Below are 13,093 nucleotides of genomic sequence, written 5' to 3'. Positions count from 1 at the left end.
TCTTTTTTCACGTTTCAGTTATGTTTTTACTTTTCTTGAAATAATAAACGTAATATGCCAAAAATGTTGTTTCTTTTCTTCCCTTTTCAATATTACAATGGCTACACAAAAATTCACCAATTTTGATGTCTTTTTTTAAATGCACGCTGATATGACAGCTGTCACATGCAATCTAACAAAATTGTTTTGAATGAAGTTAAAGGCAACTAAGTGCTATTGGAGCCATCTTACAGAAAAAACTGAACGAATTTTTTTGCCCACACTATATATATATATATATATATATATATATATAGTCACCAAGAACTATGGTTCCTGTAAAATACTAATAGCCAGATACTAGTATATAAAATGTGAAGTTCTGACATTGTATATATTTTTAGGAAATAAAACAAAATCCAAAACCATTTTTGTTACTGTTGAAAGTCAAACATGCCAAATAACTTAGCTATGGGCACTATCACCAAGTATAGCCAAACTTGTATGAGATGATCACTGGATACAAAGCTGGTGAACTAGGACCTGACACAGGTAAGAAAGTTGTACTCGTTCTAGGACAGGGTAGAAAACATGAAAACACCCTTCTACATAATTCACATTTCTTCCCCAGCCTCACTCTCCCTCCCCCAAAGCTTTCACAAAATGCCAGTGCCCAAAAAGAATCATAATTCTATAACTATAAAGATAAAAGTTTCTCCCAAACTTCCTTGATGTTGGGCTATAGGTGAATTTTAAAGTATGCATCAGCTAAACAAGGCCATCAGTCACCCATCTGGAAGACTGGTGCACAGTTTCCTCCTAGGCTAGCGGTATTAGAAAGTACTCCAGTTTTTGAATGGAGCCAGATTTATATGTTAGCTCTATAAAATATTGAGCAACTGTAGCAGCAAATACAAAATTATGAAACAAAATAATTTTATTTAAAAATTCATTTCTGTTACATTAAAACAGTTATTTTCCCTTCACATCTGTTTCCTTTAACCAGACATCAATTTCTTCTATTGCTGAATTATGGTCTATTACACTGCTGTGGAAAAAGGCAAATATAAATTCTGGAAAGTTTAAGTTTAATCTTAAAAATGTGAATTCAGGAATGTTAAAGTAAAAAAAAAGTCTGTTCTAAAAGTATCTCTCACATGTATATATATATTTACATACTAAAATAGGCTACCTAGGATTTTTATAAAATGGCTCTTGAAAAGATAGCAGAGGCCCAAAGAAGCCATATAGTATTTTCTAACTGGGCATAAGTGTCACAAGGGTACCCTACAAAAAGACAGACAATCTCTAGCTGATGCAACAGGAAGCACCAGCAACAACAGAAAAAATCAAATACATTATTGGGACCTGAACTGCCCCAACGAAGGAACGCCCTAGCTAGGCCTACAGGCCTGTGGTTCTTCAAAAGCCTGCAGAGTCACACGAAGAACTGGGCTTTAGATGCAGTAGGAACGCAAGCCAACTTTCTCCCGGAGGCAGGGTGAATTCAGGCAAGAGGTCCTAGATGGAATGCCAAGCCGAGTGTTTTTCTCAGTGCAGCTCAGATTAGGGCAATGAGTCAGATTTCCACGGCATGGTGGACCTGCCAGAATGGTGTTCGTGAACCTCTGGGAGTGCTGGGGTTTTCAAGCTGTCCCAAGAAAGATTTCAGTGTGTTGCCCTACACTCGACATACACAGAGTGGCTCTGAAGGGCTACGGGCCTGGATGTTGCTTATCAGGTCCAGGGGGGCCTGGGGGTACTCAGCGTTCTGGATGGGAATAGGGTGCCCAGGCGAGGCTCCTAGGTGTCCTGAAACGCATACGGCCATGAAGATAATGCAAATTTTACTCTGTTAGGGTTGTTGTCTTTAAAAAAAAAGACTTGAAATATAAGCATTAGAAGCCATCGCTTTGTATAAGGAAAATGAATAAAGTTTATCATCTTACTCCTTCCAAACACCTGATGGCATTCACTTCAGACACCTGAAAGATGAAGAGCAGTGCAACTTTCAATAATTTAATGGACCAGTCTCAGTATGAAAGACTTTACGTAGCATTTGTCAACTTGAAAATTAAATTGATAACTGAAATAAAAGAAAGCACTTAGAGAAAACATAATTATAAACTAATCATAGAAAAGTTTCTTTCTAGAAAAAACAAGTGTTTCTAGGAACTGCATGAAAGGTTTCCCATCTTTAAATGAACACAGTCTCCGCTAATACCAAGGAAACAGCATGTGTTTTGAGGAGATGACAGCGCCTCTTAATGTAGGGAACATTGATACTTCCACAGCAGATGATATAATTTAGTAACTTAAACATTCATTTACAGGATGATTTCTTAACTTGTTTAATTGAATAGTGATGTCTTGATATGGTTAGACCAGTATTTGGGAAAACAAGGACAATTTAATAAACGTCATGACACTGTAGGACCTCAAATCCTCAAGAAGCAATTTTATCAATAAATCATCACAATTGAGCCTAGGGCTTTAAGTTTAATCAGCAAAATTATTCAGTTTAAAAGAGAAAGGTAATAATCAAAGAATCTGATTTTATAAACCAGGCACTTCAAACTGAAATTTAAAAATTTTAGTTTAAAAAAAATTTTGTTAAGTTTTCTGTTTTCAACCAACTGTCTGAACGCTTAAATTCTTTATAAACTATTATGTACGAGATCTTGGTATTCGTTGGAACTGGCCTAGGCCCTAGGCAGAGAGAGATACGTAACCGAAGTAGCACATATACTTTAAGGCAGTCTCATTTTTTGGATACTGCCAAATCGAGATGCCAATAACATCATCGCCTGACATCTCTGCAGAGACAATTTGTAAAGATATGGAAATATTACCTTTTTATCATAAAAATATAATCACTATGATGTAGTAGAAATATCTAACTGTATTAGTTGAGTTTGAAGTTAGAAAATAAAAGTACAACTATGATGTCACTAACAGTCTTCCTCCCATAATCTGACATAGGCTTAACTCTCCATTAATAAATCTTAACATACTTATAATCTAAAAATGAAATACCCATAGAATGTCTGCTCCTTAGTAGAAGCTGGAAATTGGTTCAATTCCACTTCATTGTTAATCTGAGCCATTATTGCTTTTGGCAAATTATTCTTGCCAAGGACCTACCAAATAAAAGTACACTATGTCACCAACATTTTGTCAAGCAAAAATGACACTGAAAGAAAAAAATGGGTATAGGCAAAATAAGGAATAACTTAATTTAAATTCTGATGATTTGAGCTTAAAGCCTATAGGAGTAGGCTTAGATGTAAATATTCTTCATAGACATGGTTACTGTAATAAAGCTCCCCCGCAATTCTGTTCCACTGATTCAGAAAAGAAAATCTAGTTTGTATGTATATTTCTCTCAGTAACTTTCAAAATCTAAATATATTATAAATAAATCATCTTATGTCAATAACTTACACTGAAAACCACATTTACTACCTTTTAGCAACTTTGGGTACTTTCCAGATGTGAATTTTACTAGTTTTTTCCCTCACCTGGATCTATATTCCAAAGCTATAACTTCACATTTTGCAGATGACTGAAAATAGAGTAAGTACTACACAAAAGTTTCTAATTCTTTTCATCAGTTCCTTAAATCTCAAAGTCCTTTCAGTTACAATATTATAATTTTGAGATTGTTCATTCATCAAATAATAAGAATAATTCTCTCTGTGTGGTATACTAGTACAAATTGCCATTACATTATAAAGTAATGTATTTCTCAGGGGCTACAAAGCTAAAAGAAACTAAAACATGATCTGAGAATCTTCAAAGTAATAGCCACTAAACTAGATAACTGCCTTCTATTTAGATTAATTATGAGAAAAAAATAATAAGAGATAAAATAAAAGACTGAAAGAGTTAATACAGCTTCCAAAGTCTCCCAGGGAATCATTTATACATCAGGAGAGACTGGTTCAGTAGTTAGAAGGTAACAGAGTCACCAATGATAAGTAGATAAGTACATTAGATGTGCTGGCTGGTTCATTCCACTTGGTAAAATAGTTTAACAAAATGGAAGGGTTTTTTTTGTTTTTAAAACCAAGGGGCATGTGTCATAACATGGAACCAGAATGCAAGTTCCGTAAGCCAGAATGGTTGCTGAAATGTTAAAATGTAAGAATGAATGTAGCTATTTAAACATTTTAGTATACTTTGTCTCACTGAAATTGAGAACTTTAAAAACTGGCAATGTAACTAAATATATAACTATGTATTTAAAATAGAAATTAATAAGATTACTTTAAATCAAAGTAAGAAATACCCATTTAAATATATTTGTGGGTGATAACCTCCAACTGTACCCTTTTCTCAAAAACTTAAAGTTCAAAAAAATGAAAACTAATATTAATGGGTTTTTTCTGAATTAGTACAATCATTGACATGCTAGATGCTTTCCACTGCTAGAATACACCCTTAAAAATGGAAAGAATGACTGCAGGAGCTGTAATATCCAGTATCACAGCAAACATCTTTGCTCATTTCTAAAGTATGGATATCATACCTATTTGATAGCTTTAAAATGAAAAATAAATGCTTTTCCTATATAAAATGCTTGGTTTAAAAAGGCCATTTATCTTGCTTCCTAAAATTTAAGCCCTTTAAATATCACAAAGTTACCCTCTTGGGCCTTTAAGAAAGATATCTATCCTAAAGTATTCTAAACAGGAATTTTTTTTTTAATGTTTAGTTATACTGGTTATTTCTAATGGATGGGATAATATAACTGACTTTCATCTCTTTGCAATGTTTTCCATATATTCTGATAAATACATTCAGACATCCTTCTCTTAAATGAGTTTTAAATAAATCTAAATAACATTATATACAATTATTCCTTGCAGATCAGTTTCTTAAAACAGATCCATAAGCTAAATATCCTTAAATTGTATCATGAAAAATGTAGGGCCTCACTGAAATAGAAAAAAAGAAAAGGCCTTTGTTTGTATCATATGGTAATTACCAGTTAGTTACCTGTATTGATAAGATTTGGGGAGCAGAAAACCAGAAATAGGCATTTTCACGGTAGATTCAAATGTTTCATAAAACTTGGAATCTGTATAATTTGTAATTACCAAAGAAAATCTAAAGTTTCCAATTGGTAAAAAATAGACAGTGATGGTAATCCTATATTTTGAAAACACAGAACACCTCAGAGCTGCCAAAATTGTGTAAGACTCTCTTAATGCAAAATTCTCAGGACTGGTGGTGTGCTAAAACACTTTCAACCAACAAATCTCCAAACGGTTCTGATATATTTATTCTCATTAACCCTATTTCTTTTCCTTCTTTTTTTTTCCTTCTTCTTTTTTAAAAAAATAACTCTTAGAACTGAGGGCAACAGTGACTCCTGGTCATAATTTTAGCATTCTTTGTCTTGTCCATATAAGATTTTAAAATTAACTTTGAGGTTTATCTACTGGTATGCATAACAGTTACCAAAGAATCTATGTGACATTAAAAATAAAACTTCATGATCTTTCCAGTTGAGAGACAGCAGTACTGCTATTAATACGTATCACAGTCTGTTGAAAAAAGCATAAATAATGGAAGGCCATCATAACCAGTATATGTTGATTTTCCTGAAGGTACTATGTTTTGGAGCAAAGAGGAAGCAACAGATTCATGAGTGAGAAAAGGAGTTGGAAACCAGTAAAAAACCAGCAGAATATGGAGAGACAGAAAGAACTGTCTAGCCTAAAAAATCTTCAGGGAGTTCACTTTCCCTTTCTTTACATCTGTAAGGGATAAAATAAGTTATAGAATTAGCCAATTAAAAATGAAACAGTTAAATTACTATAACTTAAAAAAAATTATTAGTAAGGTTTAGCACCCAGACAAAACTGAGATCTTGTGTTTTGAATAAGAAACTGTATTTTCTTTTTCTAATCTAACCAGGTGCTTTCATAATTATTAAACTTCAGGTATATACATAGAAAAAAAGTTACTCAAAAGTTTATTGTTGGGCTTCCCTGGTGGCGCAGTGGTTGAGAGTCTGCCTGCCGATGCAGGGGACACGGGTTTGTGCCCCGGTCCGGTAGGATCCCCCTTGCCGCGGAGCGGCTGGGCCCGTGAGCCATGGTCGCTGAGCCTGCGCGTCAAGCTCTTCAAATGAAAAATTAAAGTGACTTTAGGATTTTCCTCTGGGTTGTAGTCTAATAAATGACAGGCCATTTGTTAGGTAACACCTGTTAGGGTACCAATGAAAAGAAATACACACACACATACTCACACACACATATACACTTAAATATGCATAATTCCAGAAGGTTTATACTTAAGTGTTTTAAAGTAATTATAATAATATAATATATTACATTATATTAATACCAAACCACAGGAGAAAGATCTGAAAACCTCAGTTTTTGTAATTCGTTTCACATTGTTGGTCATTTCTGGATCTGAAACATTCCTTATTCATTAAAGTCCAGAGATATAAATGGATGTATATTGTGGTAATAATTTTGCTCTTCAAAAGTAAAATAATAAAATTGTCTACCCTGACAGGCTTTAAACAGAAATCTGTTTTCAAACCATTTTTCCATACCCAGAAACTAATATTGTCATCATGTGCATCAAGATTAATCTTCTTTATTCAAACCACAAATACCACAAAAATTGCTTGAGAAAAAAATATACCTATGCTGTTTGGTAGCTTTTCTCTAAATGTGTTCTATAACATCACCTCATGGTAGATAAGCTTCAAACTTTAATCACTAACACTTATTTTCCTCATAAAAGTCCCATAGAGCTTCACCTGTATTTTTAATCTGTAATAAATTCTCATTCTAGCTGTTCTTTGCTGCAGCAAATTATGATCTACAGTGAATTCTGCTTTTAAATATAAATCTTGATTGTAGAACTTAGAATGTGAACATGATGCTAGAGATATAGTTTGCTCAATACAGAATAGAATAGGCTACTGTATGCTATATTAGGAATGACCTATCTTAGAGACTTGGTTCAAATTTCAGTTAACAGAATGCTCACTGCTAGGCAAGGGATGTCAACAGGTTGGCAGAATAGGATGTCCCTCACTCATATCCACCCACAGCAACAATAATTTGGCAGTCATCCACAAACAAGAGTGCTTTTGTGGGAGATTTGGGATCTAGATGGTGAAACCCCTATGGAGCCCAAGACTGTGGAGGGCCATGTTTTTTTTTTTTTTAAACATCTTTATTGGAGTATAATTGCTTTACAATGGTGTGTTAGTTTCTGCTTTATAACAACGTGAATCAGTTATACATATGTTCCCGTATCTCTTCCCTCTTGCATCTCCCTCCCTCCCACCCTCCCTATCCCACCCCTCTAGGTGGTCACAAAGCACCGAGCTGACCTCCCTGTGCTATGCGGCTGCTTCCCACTAGCTATCTATTTTACATTTGGTAGTGTATATATGTCCATGCCACTCTCTCACTTTGTCACAGCTTACCCTTCCCCCTCCCCATATCCTCAAGTCCATTCTCTAGTAGGTCTGTGTCTTTATTCCTGTCTTGCCCCTAGGTTCTTCATGACCTTTTTTTTTTCTTAGATTCCATGTATATGTGTTAGCATATGGTATTTCTTTTTCTCTTTCTGACTTACTTCACTCTGTATGACAGACTTTAGGTCCATCCACCTCATTACAAATAACTCAATTTCATTTCTTTTTATGGCTGAGTAATATTCCATTGTATATATGTGCCACATCTTCTTTATCCATTCATCTGCCGATGGACACTTAGGTTGCTTCCATGTCCTGGCTACTGTAAATAGAGCTGCATTTAATAAGGTAGGTCTGGTAGGTCTGCACCCTGGTGGTAGGCTGGCCAACTATGATCCTAGTTACAGATCTGGAAACAGCCCCATGTTCCTATGGATTTGGTTAGAGCCCTGATTGGCCTTCATCTTGCTACGAGCATCATTCACCAAAGGACTCAGAGCCACACCTGCCCGTGCCTCAGGTCTGCCGATCTTGGTCCCTACTGCGGATCCTGAAGCAGCCCTATAACCTAGCTTCAGCCCCTCAACTAACCAACCTTAGCTGCAGCTGTGGTCTATATGTACTCCTGCCAGCCCAGGGACCCAGTGGGAGTCATGCCCATCTGTGCCCCTGGAGGCAGGTTCCCTGACCTCAACCTAACTGCAGGTCCTGCAACCCCTTTGATTCAGCTCCAATCCCTCCTAGTCACAGTCATGCCTGCCCAGGGATCTGGCAGGACACACCCTTATTCATGCCCCCAGAGGCAGGCCTTCAGATCTTGGACCTGGCTGTGAACCTTAAAAGCAGCTCTGTGACCCTGTTCCAGCCTCACTCAGTTGTGGTCCAGGGCTAGTTCTGCCTGCCCAAGGACCCACTCAGTGACCCTGTAGGAGTCCTCCCAGGAACCTGGAGAGAGTCACACCTACACAAACACCTGTAACAGTTCTGCTGTATGCGGACCCTATGGCGAACATGATAGAGACCATGACAGCGTTAATCATAAAAAAAGAAAAAATGATAAATTTAAGCACATTAAAACAAATAGCTTCCACTCATTAAAGACATCATGGAAAGAGTGAATAGACAAGGCACAGAGTGAATGGGGTTTACAATGGATTTTAACATATGCCCCATCACCCAGAAGTAGCTAGCCTAATTGAAAGATGGAATGGCTCACTGATGAGTTACAGCAACACTTGGAAGGCAACACCCTGAAAAGATTTTTTGTTTGTTTTATAGGAGGCAGTGTATGCTTTAATTCAGAGACTATTATATAGTGATATCTCCCCATATCCCGCATACGTAAGTGCCAGAATCAAGAAGTGGAAGTGGGATTATACTCTTACACCTGCAGAATTTTTGCTTCCCATTCCATCGACTGACCTCAGTTCTCAATGGGGAACCTTTCTGTCACCAAGTCCAAACTTGTACTGTTCATCACACAAAAGGCCAACAAATTGAAAGATGACGTGTTGGGGCAAGGACTGAGGAGATGGTGGACTAGTGTCCCAAAGAACCATCTTACTCAAGCTAGAATTCAGGTTTCTTTTATACTGAAAGAGAATTGGATGTGGCTGGTTGGTGCAAACTTCTTGGTGCTGGCCAGACCCAGAGGGGATGTGATAATCCTTTGCTCTTGCACCTGTCCACATAGGTCTAGTCACAATATTCCTATAAACCTCCAAAAAGACAAATATTATTCTCTGTTTTGCAACTTTTTATCTCTATGTGAATGAAAAGTTTTATACCTTTAAAGATCAAGCCTGGGAGGCAGAGCCTTGAGAAAGGGCTATTATGTATATTCCAGGCTATAGGCAACATTCTTTTACAAAGGGACAGAGCCAGTATCACTAAGCACAGGCAACAGAGCACAAAGGTTAGAGCTAAAGGAATGGGTCCAATATGGAGTCAGGTTTGTTCTTCTTATTTGATTTCCACCAGGGGACTCAATAATGGTTCCACTGAATTGGAAGATGAGACTACCACCTAGTCACTTGGGGCTTTTTTTGCCTCTCAACCAAAAGGCAAAAAAAAAAGAAAAGTTAATCTATTGTATGGAGTGACTCATTCTGATTATCAAGGGGAAGTTTAGCTGCTGTGACAAAATGGAGATAAATAGGACGATGTCTTGAACTCAGGGGATTCTCCGGAATGCCTCTTTTGCTTCAAAACCAAGTTGCAAATCTTAATGGAACACTAACAGCAACCAAATAAGGCAAGTTGGTTAAAGAAGCACACCTTGTAGGAGTGGAGATTTGGATCACCCCTCCAGGTAAAGAACCCAGAGAAGTTTCTGGCTGAAGACAAGGAAGTATGAGATGGGCACTAAAGAATAAAACCACAGATATCAACTATGACATAATAACCAATTTACAGAAATGAGGACTAAAGTATCTTTGATATTTTCTCTTTTCTTGTTACATGTATGTGTTATTTGTATATACTAACCGTTTTCTTCTTCTCTCTCCTTCCCATTTTATTTCATATATGAGCTGTTAGAGATTAACTCACAATATAATCTTTGAATAACAGAATATTTATGGACATGATGACTGAATTTAAAGAGTGTTTTTTAAATGTTTATCTTGGAGAAATTATACATATAAAAGTCAATTATTTACTTACATTCAAATGTAAAATTTAAGTGAATAAAAGTCAATGCACAGAATAAATGGAACAGGACTGAAGTAAGAATATTATTATGTACTGAATAAGTCTAATTTTATAGAACCATTACCTCCAATGATTAATTACCTTGGCCACACATCTCCATGTTGGAATCAGATGGCCCAGCATGTAACAAGTTCTCTGATTTTGGACAAGATACATATTACCTATAAAAATATTACTACCTATAAAATCTGGATGGCTTAGTGTCGCTATAAGGATAAAATGAGATAATGTACACAACGAACTCAGTTCAGTGAAATTGGTAGACATTTAATAAATGTAAGTCATCCATTCGTTCATTTTTCTCATTCAACTTATTTACCTTGCACTTACAGTGGAATAGACAGTCTGTTAGGTACTGACACCTCTTTTCATGGAAATTAAAGTCATTTATAGGAGGAGGTGACAGATATTAAACTTCCACTTCAACAATTTTTACCTAAATTGGTCTCACTTCTCCAAACCTGTTTGTTTCTTTTACAGCATTTATGATCATTTTTCCCTTGGTTTTTGCCTGTTTCCTTTTTCTATATTCTTTTTTAGACTATAAACTTAAAAAGGCAGGGATTCTTTCTGAACTGTCTCTCAGTCATCACAATGCACAGCACAGTGTATAACATCTATAAATAATTGTTGTTGAAGATTTTTAAATAAACAAATTATCATTCTAATACATAATTACATATAAGTACTCTAAAAAGTTGTAACAAGAGACTCTAAAAAAAATAACGAACAGAAGTGACAAATGAGAAGAAAACAGAAACAAAAGAAGATGCCAAGTTTTCCACTCCAAAGGAGAAAATGGAAAAACTGTTGCAGAACAAAACTTGGGTTCATTCACCTGATGTGCAGAAAAGCTAATCTACTGACACCCATTGGTGATGAAGTGGACTACAGCATTTATTGCAAGGCAACAAGGAGAAGAGACAGCTAATGCTCAAAAGACCTGAACTCCCTAATGACTTTCAGAAAACGGTTTTTTAAAAAAATTATGGGACTTCCCTGGTGGTGCAATGGTTAAGAATCCACCTGCCAATGCAGGGGACACAGGTTTGAGCCCTGGTCTGGGAGGATCCCACATGCCGCAGAGCAGCTAAGCCCATGCACCACAACTACTAAGCCTGTGCTCTAGAGCCTGCAAGCCACAAGTACTGAGCCCACGTGCCACAACTACTGAAGCCCATGTGCCTAGAGGCTGTGCTCTGCAACAGGAGAAGCCACTGCAATGAGAAGCCCACACACCGCAACGAAGGGTAGCCCCCACTCACCACACCTAGAGAAAGCCCACGTGCAGCAACAAAGACTCAATGCAGCCAAAAATAAATAAATTTATTTTTTAAAAAAAGGAAAATAAAAACAGTATGAGGGAAAGGATCGCAGAGTGTGTGATCAGCTCATGCACAATTCTCTTATCAGTTGTTGGTGTGGTAGCAGGATGATGTTTTGGGAATCTCATTCATCAACCTTCTGGTTTCACCTGGTCTGGGGTGGTCTTTGTGCTGGTGGTCAATATGCAGTTAATTTTTTCCACCCGGTGAGGGTTTTAATATTTGCAAAACAACTCAAGGATATGTCTCAGGGTATGATCTATAGCCTTGAGGAGGAGCTAAAAGTCCTTGAATTTGTTTTATGTCTAAACTATTATTGTTTTGTCTCACTTGACTATTTTCCTTTGTTTCTGCATTTTCTCACTTCTCTGACTGAATTTCTTTGGAACTCAAGGAAGGCCTAGGAGGCCAACAGTTTTTCTACAAACAAGAGGCAGGGGTCATGGGGTTCTCTATCCTGGGGAAAGCCCCCCAAGGTCCTGCTTGGTTTCAGAATCAGTTTTAGATTTTATATCTCCCAAAGGAACTATTACCCAGTCACTGGAAAAGCTAAAGAGAAATGTTTTTAAGGTTCACAAATGTGCTGTGTGCAGTTTCATAATGAAAAATCTCCTGCAATTCTATGACAACAACCTGTAACACAAATTGAATGATTCTTCTTACCAGTGCCCAAATGTGGCCTCTGTTATATGTCCCAAGTCTCTCTGTTCAGGCAGCTCTGCATAGTGAACAAATTGAAGTAACTTCAGCCAGTGTCCAAACAGAATGGGTGTGGGGAAGATAACCCACAAGAGAACAAACCTAGGCACAAGGATAAATCATCTGATGGTGTAGTGTCAGAAAGATAAAGCGAAGTGTGCGCAAAACATTTTGCAGCTGACGCTGCCTTAAATACTCACATGTGGACACATGACATGATCTTTATTAAATCCAAAATAATGAGTTCAACTGAGAAATAGCTACAGTTGTCTGTTAACCTAAAAAATAAAACAGCCAGGAATTTAACCAGCAAATGGGTTTATCTGGGAACAGCAAATAATTACAATTCCTGACAAGCAGGCTATAGGAAAAGCCATAGGCAAGTCCAATAAACAAAGGAAAGGAATGTCATTTTATAGAGAAAAAGGAAGGAATGTCATTTTATAGAGAAAAATGAAGAAGTTGGGAGGGATTGTTTTGAAGGAAAACCCATTGGACAAAAGTGAGAAATCAGAGCGAAAATGTTCTCACCGGCTTAGTTGCTGGGGTGTTCAATTTTCTGAAGGAGATGCAATGTACGTCTTTCCTGTTGAGACCTGTAACTGACAATTCTTAACTGTTGATGACTCTTCTTGTTGGGGTCTGTAATTGAGAGTCCTTCCTGTTATTGACCAAGTGGTACTGTGTGAGAGCTCTCCCTTCTGACCTCTGACTCCATTTTAAATGAAGTTGCTCTTTATGAATTTTCACATGCCTATAAGGAAAATCTCTGTCCATGTTGGAATGAAAAAGGCAAGGCATTTTTGTTGCAAAAAAATTGCAGCTTATTCGAGTTAACAGTATGGTCTAGGCTGTTGCAGTATATTCTCTTTCAATGTGCCTTCTTCATCTTATATATGTACTTGATGAGTTAAAAACAGTATTT

General features: G+C 36.9%; 1 pseudogene; it reads left to right on the top strand.

Annotated features, from left to right (window-relative positions):
• Positions 1-488: 488 nt before the first annotated feature.
• LOC137223021 (zinc finger protein 532 pseudogene) lies at positions 489-12,428 on the top strand (annotated as a pseudogene).
• Positions 12,429-13,093: the final 665 nt, after the last annotated feature.

The sequence above is a fragment of the Pseudorca crassidens genome, chromosome 4 (assembly GCF_039906515.1).
Source record: "Pseudorca crassidens isolate mPseCra1 chromosome 4, mPseCra1.hap1, whole genome shotgun sequence".
In the NCBI taxonomy this organism is placed as follows: domain Eukaryota; kingdom Metazoa; phylum Chordata; class Mammalia; order Artiodactyla; family Delphinidae; genus Pseudorca; species Pseudorca crassidens.
Note: the sequence above shows the minus strand (reverse complement) of the source record. Positions and strands in the feature narration are given on the sequence as shown.